This window comes from Mobula birostris, chromosome 16, assembly GCF_030028105.1.
Source record: "Mobula birostris isolate sMobBir1 chromosome 16, sMobBir1.hap1, whole genome shotgun sequence".
NCBI classification, from domain to species: Eukaryota; Metazoa; Chordata; class Chondrichthyes; order Myliobatiformes; family Myliobatidae; genus Mobula; species Mobula birostris.
Window position 1 is genome coordinate 70,625,568 of NC_092385.1, and position 10,771 is coordinate 70,636,338.

Consider the following 10,771-nt stretch of genomic DNA (forward strand, 5'->3'; position numbering starts at 1 on the left):
CTCCACACTAATTGCAATTGCTTTGTCTTCCTGTGCCTTGTCTATTTAAGTGTCTATTCAACATGTAATTGCACTTGATTCTACCAGCTGCTCTGGCAGTAAATTCCCACTTCCTGTGTAAAAGAAAGGGAGTTAACCCTAAGACCCATTTTAAAATAATTGTGCTTGAAACCCTTACCACCAGAAAAAGATTCTATCTATCCTATCCACGCCTCTAAATTTTATATTCTTATCCCTCTGCTTCAGGGAAGACCAACTCTACCTGTCCAATATCTTTCAAACCCAGCCACATTCTGGGAATCTCCTCTATAGCCTCAGCTATAGACTCCTTTAACGTGGCAACCAACTGCAAACAATATTCCAAGTGCAGGCTAAACAGTATTGTTTATTCTTGAGACATGGTCCCTAAAAGACTTGGATATTTCACAGAGGTCTCATGAGCCCACACATGTAAAAGATTCCATATCATTTTCCTGAAGAAAACAAGAATATCCTCATTTCCCCACTGGTAAATTGATTATTTGGTCATAGTCACATTGCTGCTGCCTGGCTGCAGATTTGAAGTTGAAATTCTCAAACTTTATTTGTATTCAGATGGGAATTAAAATTGGTTTCTTATTGTCACATGTATCAATAATGAAAATATTATAGTGAAACAGAGCTAGAATAAGGTAAAACAATAACAATGCAGAACAAAGTGTAAAAATTATCGAGAAAGTGCAGGGCAAGCGATAAAATGCAAGATCGTAACAAGGTAGATAGTGAGGCTTAGAGTCCAAAGTATTGTTCGAGAGGTCCATTCAAAAGTCTGATAATAGTGAAATAGAAGCTGTAAAATTTTTTTCAGTACTTGAGTGTCTTGAGATAATGAAATAAACTGTTCAATTGTCTCTCTTTCATTTATCAATTAGTCTTTCTGAAAACTAATTGTTACCTTAATCACCTGCAGTATATTACTGATAATAGAACCTGATTGATAATTCAACATAGCTGTTTCCATCAGGACTTTAATCTAGTTGTTGTCAATTATTTCCCAAAGTACTAGTGTGTTGCCTTGAGGGAATAAGTTAACCTTTCTAATTTATCAATAGTTTTATTTGGATTAGTAGCACTGGGATCTCTGGTCTTGTGCTATTTTTAGTAGAGCAATGAGAGTGTTTGCTCCACTCCACAATATTAACTCATCATCAGCAATTGTGGGTGAGGGCAATGGAGAGTTGAGAAATGAAAATAATTCTGTTATATATTTTTGGTTTTGTATTAGAAACCTAGGGACCAATGTGTCACTACAGGTGAGTGGAGGAAGGGACATGAAGTAAGAAGCTGGGAGGTGATGGACGGAAGAGGTAAAGGGTCAAAGAGGAAGAGAGTGTGATAGGAGCACTATCTGGAGCCAGTGCTGGAGAAGTGGAAGAGGCAGGAGCACAGAGAGTGGTGGATGTCTGGAAGGAAGAGGTGATACAGGCAGATAAATCTGCAACATTTAAATGATATTTTGATAAGTACAGTGGTGCTAGAAAGTTTCTGAACCCTGTAGAATTTTCTCTCTTTCCGCATAAATGTGACCTAGAATGTGATCAGATCTTCATGCAAGCCTTAAAACTAGATAAAGAGAACCCAGTTAAATAAATAACACAAAAACATTATACTTGTTCATTTATTTATTGAAAAAAGTATCCAATATTACATGTATTTGTTGGAAAAAGTATGTGAACCTTTGCTTTCAGTAAATGGTGTGACCCCCTTGTACATCAATAACTTCAACCAAACATTTCTGGTAACTGTTTATCAGTTCTGCACATTGGCTTAGAGGAATTTTAGGTCATGGCTCCTTACAAAACTGCTTCAACTCTGGGATGTTGGTGGGCTTCCTTGCATGAACTGCTTGCTTCAGACCCTTCCACAATATATCTGTGGGTCTAAGGTCAGGACTTTGACTCGGCCATTCCAAAATGTGAATTTTCTTTTTTTCAAAACTATTCTATTGTTGATTTACTCTTGTCTTTCAGATCATTGTCTTGCATTATCCAACTTCTATTAAGCTTCAGATGACAGACTGCTACCCTGACATTCTCCTGTAAAATGTATTGATATTATTTTGAATTCATTTTGATCTCTGTCTCGGAGGCCGATATTAGACTGTCTTTAAAGAGAGTGAACCCTTGCAAGGCAGAAGGTCCCAACGGAGTACCTGGTAAGGCTCTGAAAACCTGTGCCAACCTACTGGCAGGAGTATTCAAGGACATTTTCAACCTCTCACTGCTACGTGCAGCAGTTCCCACTTGATTCAAAAAGGCAACAATTATACCAGTGCCAAAGAAGAATAATGTGGGCTGCTTTAATGACTATCTCCTGGTAACATTCCCATCGACAGTGATGAAACACTTTGAGAGGTTGGTCCTGACTAGACTGAACTCCTGCCTCAGCAAAGACATGGACCCATTGCAATTTGCCTATCGTCACAATAGGTCAACGGCAGATGCAATCTCCATGGCTCTTCACATGGCTTTAGACCACCTAGACAACAAAAACACCTACGTCAGGATGCTGTTCATCGACTATAGCTCAGCATTTAATACCATCATTCCCACAATCCTGATTGAGAAGTTGCAGAACCTGGGCCTCTGTACCTCTCTCTGTATTTGGATCCTTGACTTCCTAACTAGAAGAGCACAGTCTATGTGGATTGGTGACAACATATTCTCTTTGCTGATGATCAACACTGGCAGACCTCAGGGGTGTGTGCTTAGCCCACTGCTCTACTCTCTATATACACATGACTGTGTGGCTAGGCATAGCTCAAATACAGTCTACAAATCTGCTGACGATAAAACCATTGTTGGTCGTGACAAGAGGGTGTACAAGAGTGAGCTATGCCAACTAGTGGAATGGTGCCGCAACAACAACCTGGCACTCAATGTCAGTAAGATGAAAGAGCAGATTGTGGACTCCAGGAAAGATAAGACGAAGGAACACATACCAATCCCAATAGAGGGATCAGAAGTGGACAGAGTGGGTATCAAGATCTCTGAGTATCTAACATTGTCCCAATACACTGATGTAGTCATAAAGAAAGCAAGAGAGCGGCTATACTTCATTAGGAGTTTGAAGCAATTTGGCATGTCAACAAATACACTCAAAAGCTTCTATAGTTGTATCGTGGAGAGCATTCTGACAGGCTGCATCACTGTCTGGTATGGAGGGGCTACTGCAAGGACCGAAAGAAGCTGCAGAAGTATGTAAGTCTAGTCAGCTCTATCTTGGGCACTATCTACAAAGTACCCAGGACACCTTTAGGGAGTGGTGTCTCAGAAAGGCAGCGTCCGTTATTAAAGACCTCTAGCACCCAGGACATGCCCCTTTCTCAATGTTACCATCAGGTAGGAGATACAGAACCCTGAAGGCACACACTCAGCGATTCAGGAACAGCTTCTTCCCCTCTGCCATCCGATTCCTGAATGGACTTTGAAGCTGAGGACACTACATCACTTTTTAATATATACAATATTTCTGTTTTTGCGCATTTTTAAATAATCTATTCAATATACGTAGTTGATTTACTTGTTTATTTATTATTATGTTTTATTTTATTTTTTTTCTCTCTCTGCTAGATTATGTATTGCATTGAACTGCTGCTGCAAAGTTGCCAAATTTCATGTGGCATGCCGGTGATAATAAACCTGATTCTGATTCTGATTCTCAACGATTGCAAGCTGTCCGGATCCTGAGGCAGTAAAGTAGTCCCAAGCCACGATGCTCCTGCCACCATGCTTCACAGCTGGGATGAGGTTTTGCTGTTGGTGTGGAGTGTCCTTTTTCCTCCAAACTTAGAAGTTCAACTTACGTCCCATCTGTCCACAGAACATTGTCCCAGAAGCATTCTAGAACATCCAGGTGTTCTTTTGCAAACTTGAGATGTATAGCTATTTTTTTGCGGAGAGCAGTAGTTTCCTCTGTGGTGTCCTTCCCTGTTCAGTGTTTTTCTTATAGTGGACACATGACCAGAGACTTTAGCAAGTTCTAGAGATTTCTGCAGGTCTTTTTACTGTTATCCTTCAGTTCTTTTTCGCCTCCTTCAGCATTGCCCATTGTGTTCTTAATGAGATCTTTGTAGGATGCCCACTCCTAGGGAGAGTAGCAACAGTACTGTGTTTCCTCCATTTGTAAACAATTTCTCTTACTGTGGACTGATGAACACTTAGGTCTTTAGAAATGATTTTGTAGCCTTTTCCAGCTTTGTACATCTCTACAATTCTTCTTCTGAGGTCCACTGAAAGTTGTTTTGATGCACATAAGCTTTTCTTCCTTGAGAAGCGAGGGAGGAGATTGCCGAGCCTCTGACAATGATCTTTGCATCATCAATGAGGATGGGAGAGTTTCCGGAGGATTGGAGAGTTGCGGATGTTGTTCCTTTATTCAAGAAAGGGAGTAGAGATAGCCCAGGAAATTGTAGACCAGTGAGTCTTACCTCAGTGGTTGGTAAGTTGATGAAGAAGATCCTGAGAGGCAGGATTTATGAACATTTGGAGAGGCATAATATGATTAGGAATAGTTAGCATGGCTTTGTCAAAGTTAGGTCATGCCTTACAAGCCTGATTGAATTTTTTGAGGATGCAACTAAACATGTTGATAAAGGTTGAGCCGTAGATGTAGTGTATATGGATTTTAGCAAGGAACCCTATGCAAGGCATATTGAGAAAGTAAGGAGGCATGGGATCCAAGTGGACATTCCTTTGTGGATCCAGAACTGGCTTGCCTGCAGAAGGCAAAGAGTGGTTGTAGACGGGTCATATTCTGCATGGAGGCCAGTGACCAGTGGTGTGTTTCAGGGATCTGTTCTGGGACTTCTGGGACCCCTGCTCTATGTGATTTTTATAAATGAACTGGATGAGGAAGTGGAGGGATGGGTTAGTAAATTTGCTGATGACGTAAAGGTTGGGGGTGTTGTGGATAGTGTGGAAGGCTGTTGGAAGTTACAACGGGACATTCATAGGATGCAAAACTGGGCTGAGAAGTGGCAGATGGCGTTCAACCCAGGTAAATGTGAGCTGGTTCATTTTGGTAGGTCAAATATGATGGCAGAATATAGTATTAATGGTAAGACTCATGGCAGTGTGGAGGATCAGAGGGATCTTGGGGTCTGAGTCCGTGGGACACTCAAAGCTGCTGGGCAGGTTGACTCTGTGGTTAAGAAAGCATACGGTGCATTGGCCTTCATCTATCGTGGGATTGAGTTTAAGAGCCGAGAGGTAATGTTACAGTTATATAGGATCCTGGTCAGACCCTACTTGGAGTACTGTGCTCAATTCTGGTCACCTCACTACCAGAAGGATGTGGAAACCATAGAAAGGGTGCAGAGGAGATTTACAAGGATGTTGCCTGGATTGGGGAGCATGCCTTATGAGAATAGGTTGAGTGAACTTGGCCTTTCTTCCTTGGAGCGACAGAGGATGAAGGGTGATCTGATAGAGGTGTACAAGATAATGAGAGGCATTGATCGTGTGGATAGTCAGAGCCTTTTCCCCAGGGCTGAAATGGCTAGCACGAGAGGGCATAGTTTTAAGATGCTTGGAAGCAGGTACAGAGGAAATGTCAGGAGTAAGTTTTTTACCCAGAGAGTGGTGAGTGCGTGGAATGGGCTGCTGGCGGCGATGGTGGAGGTGGATATGATAGGGTCTTTTAAGAGACTTCCGGATGGCTACATGGAGCTTAGAAAAATAGAGATAAAGCCTAGGTAGTTCTAAGGTAGGGGCATGTCTGGCACAGCTTTGTGGGCCGAAAGGCCTGTATTGTGCTGTAGGTTTTTCTATGTTTCTATGAGAAGAGCAGGCTCTGTCAGTGACCTGACTTTGTGTGTCTTTTTTTTAGAGGGTAGGGCACCACTACAACCCACATCCCCAATCTCATCTCAGTGATTTGAACACTTGACTCTAAATGGCTTTTGGAGAAGGCATTATCCCAGAGGTTCACACACATTTCCCAACAAACACATGTAATATTAGATAATTTTTCTTAATATGTAAATGAACAAGTTTAACATTTTTGAGCTATTTATATAATTGGGTTCTCTTTATCTAGTTTTAGGACTTGCATGAAGATCTGATCACATTTTAGGTCATATTTATGTAGAAATAGAGAAAATTCTGCAGGGTTTGCCAACTTTCTAGCACCATTATTCATGGATGGGAAAGCTCTAGAGGGGTATTGGCCAAATGTGCTTAAAGATTTCAGAATGTTTCTGTCTGGTCAAGTTTAGCCAAAGAGTCTGTTTCACTATTTTATAATACAATGATTTTTTGGAAATTTTGCCAATGAAGACCATGGGGATTCATTCGCTGAATGTGTACAAGAGGGTGACTGATCGATGTTTAGATAATAAGGGATTTGGAGTTGGTGATTCAAAGCAGGACTGAGGCTTATAACATTATGAGAGGCATAGATAGTGTAGGTAGCCAGACTTTTTTTTTCCCTAGGAGAGACGTTTTGAATATTAGAGGGAATAGCTTTAAGATGAGAGGGGGAAAGTGTAAAGGGGATTTGTGGGCAACACTTTTTTTACATACAGAGTGATAGGCACCTTGGAGCATGCTACCAGGGACAGTGGAGGAAGCCAATACAGTCATGACATTCAAGAAGTTTTCAGATAGCCACATTGCAGTGACCAATCAGAATCAAATTTAATATGTCTGGCATATGTCATGAAATTTGATGTTTTGTAGCACCAGTTCACTGTAATACACAGTAATAAAAACTATAAATTACAGTAAGAAATATATACAATATATTAAAAAATAAGTAGTGCAAAAGAGAGTCAAAAATACTGAGATAGTGGTTATGGGTTAATTGTCTGTTGAGAAATCTGATGGCAGAAGGAAAAAGCTGTTCCTGAAACATTGAGAGAAACTCTGTCTCCAATAATTTTACTCTCGTACAATGCAGGGAGGGCCCATTAAATGATTCCTAGGTAAAGTTATCACATCCGTTCAACACCTGTCCTTGATATTTTTCCAGTACTGTTGCTGAGTGGCCTTCACTAAGTTTTAAGGCACCTCCTTCAGCACTGCATATAAATAAATTTCTGCTGTTTCTTTTAGGAAACAGTTTGCATTTGTGGCCTCTGATTTGGTAGAATTGCTGACTTACAGCTCCAGAGATCTGAATTCAATTCTGATTTCCAGGGTTATCGGGATTCTGCATGTTATCCCCGATGGGTTTCCCTTGGTGCTCTGGTTTCCTCCCACTTCTCAAAGAAAAGGTTTGGAGATGCAAGAAAGTACAGACACTGGGGTCTGGAGCAAAAGAGAAACTGCTGGATGAACCCAACGGATAGGGTAGCATCTGAGGAGATAGAGGGATAATCAACATTTCAGGTCAAGACTCTACACCAAAACTACAAACCTGTTTGATAGGTTAATTGGACACTAAGTTGCTTCTAGTGGAAGTGGCACCAACCTCAACCTCCCTGCTGGATGGTGGGTCACTGAACATAGAACAGTACAGGCCCTTTGGCCTACAGTGTTGTGCTAACCTTTTAACTTACTCCAAGATCAATCTAACCTTTCACCCCCACATACTTCTCCCAGTCTCTGTCAACCATGTGCCTATCTAAGAGCCTCTTACGTGCCCCTTATGTATCTGCCTCTACCACCATCCCTGGCCGGGCAATCCATGCACTCATCATTCTCACTGTTGGAAAAGAACTACCTCTGACATTCCCATATACTTCCATCTAATCACCGTAACCAGGTGCCCTCTCATATTAGCCATTGTCAACCTGGGAAAAAGGTGCTGGCTGTCAACTCTGCCTATGCCTGATCATACTATAACACACCTCCTTAAAGTCTAAAATCTTCACTTGCCTCAAAGTTCAAAGTAAATTTGTTATCAAAGTACATATATGTCACCATATACAACCCTGAGATTCATTTTCTTCCAGGCATTCACAGTAAATACAAGAAACACAATAGAATCAACGAAAGACAGCACCCAACAGGATGGACAAACAACCAATATGCAAAAGACAACAAACCGCAAATACAAAAAGAAATAATAAAAATATTAATAACAAATAAATAGGTAATAAATATTGAGAACATGAGATGAAAAGTCCTTGAAAGTGAATCTTTAAGTTGTGGGAACGGTTCATCGGTGGGCAAATACGGCTGCCTCCAAAAACTCCCCTCCATGTGGTATTTGGTTCATATTGGCTTATAAGCCATGACCCCAATCTATGAATCTACAATAGGGCTGATCCCATTGTAGGCTGGCATCAAAGAAGGCTGTATCTTTGCCCTAGCACTTATCTTGATCCTTGTAGCTACAATGCTGCAAATTTACCACAGGACAGGAAGTAGTCTTTAGAACTGACAGGAAGCTGTTCAATCACGAGTGACTACAGACCAGAATCAAGGTCACCTGAACATCTGTAACCAAGCTGCAGTGTGTTCGGTGGGTGGCTCCCCTGCCCCGCCCCAAATTGATTCTCTTCCTTGAGTAACACACAAAAAGTGACGGAGAAACTCAGCAGGTCAGGCAGCATCATTGGAGGGGAATAAACAGTTGACATTTCGGACCGAGACACTTCATCAGGACGGGAAAGAAAGCGACAGAGCCAGAATAAAGGGGTAAGGGGAGGGGAAGGAATACAAGTTGGCAAATTTGTGAGAAGGGGATGGCGTTTTTGCAAAAGACAGGGTGAGAAGAGGAATAGTCCAGATAGCTGTGAGAGTCAGTAGGCTTATAGTAGACATCAGTGGATAAGCTGTCTTCAGAGACAGAGACAGAAAGATCTAGAAAGGGGAAGGAGGTGTCGGAAATGGACCAGGTAAACTTGAGGGCAGGGTGAAAGTTGGAGGCAAAGTTAATAAAGTCAACGAGTTTACTCCATCCCCTTCTCGCAATTCCTCTGTCTCCGCCGCATCTGTTCTCAGGATGAGGCTTTTCATTCTAGGACGAGGGAGATGTCTTCCTTTTTTAAAGAAAGGGGCTTCCCTTCCTCCACGATCAACTCTGCTCTTAAACGCATCTCCCCCATTACACGTACATCTGCTCTCACTCCATCCTCCCGCCACCCCACTAGGAATAGGGTTCCCCTGGTCCTCACCTACCACCCCACCAGCCTCCGAGTCCAACAAATTATTCTCCGTAACTTCCGCCACCTCCAACGGGATCCCACCACTAAGCACATCTTTCCCTCCCCCCCCCCTGCATTCCGCGGGAATCGCTCCCTACACAACTCCCTTGTCCATTCGTCCCCCCCATCCCTCCCCACTGATCTCCCTCTTGGCACTTATCCGTGTAAGCGGAAGCTACACATGCCCTTACACTTCCTCCCTTACCACCATTCAGGGCCCCAAACAGTCCTTTCAGGTGAGGCAACACTTCACCTGTGAGTCGACTGGGGTGATATACTGCGTCCGGTGCTCCCGATGTGGCCTTTTATATATTGGCGAGACCCGACGCAGACTGGGAGACCGCTTTGCTGAACATCTACGCTCTGTCCGCCAGAGAAAGCAGGATCTCCCAGTGGCCACACATTTTAATTCCACATCCCATTCCCATTCTGACATGTCTATCCACGGCCTCCTCTACTGTAAAGATGAAGCCACACTCAGGTTGGAGGAACAACACCTTATATTCCGTCTGGGTAGCCTCCAACCTGATGGCATGAACATCGACTTCTCTAACTTCCGCTAAGGCCCCACCTCCCCCTCATACCCCATCTGTTACTTATTTTTATACACACATTCTTTCTCTCACTCTCCTTTCTCTCCCTCTGTCCCTCTGAATATACCTCTTGCCCATCCTCTGGGTCCCCCCACCCCTTGTCTTTCTTCCCGGGCCTCCTGTCCCATGATCCTCTTGTATCCCCTTTTGCCAATCACCTGTCCAGCTCTTGGCTCCATCCCTCCCCCTCCTGTCTTCTCCTATCATTTTGGATCTCCCCCTCCCCCTCCAACTTTCAAATCCCTTACTCACTCTTCCTTCAGTTAGTCCTGACGAAGGGTCTCGGCCTGAAACGTCGACTGCACCTCTTCCTACAGATGCTGCCTGGCCTGCTGCGTTCACCGGCTACTTTGATGTGTGATGCTTGAATTTCCAGCATCTGCAGAATTCCCGATGTTTGCGTTTAAATTTCATGACATATGACTGATTATATTCTGATTCACCTGAAATTTCTATCACTTTCCTACCCACCAGGAGCAACTTACAGAGACTAAGTTTCATATCTTTGGGATGTGGGAAGCAACTGGAGCATCCGGATTGGTTGCAGAGGGAGCGGGCAAACTTTGCACCAATAGTCACCGGAGGTCAAATCTGCAGATCCGCTGGTTAAGCGGTTGGGCCTGCCTTATGTCACTGTTCTCTGTGAGGGAAACATCCCTTCAACATCTACCCTGTCAATAAACCTTAAAAAAGCAAATAAAACCCATAGATTCTTTTTTTTTGAAATTTGAAATTAAAAATAAAATATGTACTGAAAATACTGGTGCTGCCCTCCAGTGTTTGCTTGAGGAGAGACAAGCTGGTTTGCCTGCATCTATCACACTATGTGATATGAGGAACTACTTTGGCCTGTTCTTGCAGAAATATGGCTCCAGGGTAACATCCCATGTACCATTAGTCTACAGGCCTTGACACTCAGGGACTTGGCCTATATTATTACTATGTTTAAAAAATATTTTTGTAACTATATTTTTCTGCTATCGTAATTATATGTGCTGTTTGTGACTGCAGGTACTGTCTTTTGCAGTACACAATGCGCAAAGTG